Raw genomic sequence first — 253 nt, forward strand, 5'->3', positions numbered from 1 at the left:
TTTTCTAAAGGTCTTGGCTTCCAGCCATCGCATCGCGAACGTGTCGTAGGACACTCAGTCTGGTAGACAAGAAGTCATCGACTTCTTTGCGGATGGTGAGGGGGCTGACATCAGCTAGCTGTTCGGCTATTCCCCCCAACCAAGCCCTGAGCCATGGGATCGCGGCGTCAGTGGGACGCAAGGGTGAATCAGCCCGTTCACGTAGAACGGCGTGTAGTCGGTAGACAAATGCACTGCATTGTTCAGTGCAAAC

Source organism: Plasmopara halstedii (genome assembly GCF_900000015.1).
Source record: "Plasmopara halstedii genome assembly, contig: Scaffold_2956, whole genome shotgun sequence".
Taxonomy (NCBI): Eukaryota; Oomycota; class Peronosporomycetes; order Peronosporales; family Peronosporaceae; genus Plasmopara; species Plasmopara halstedii.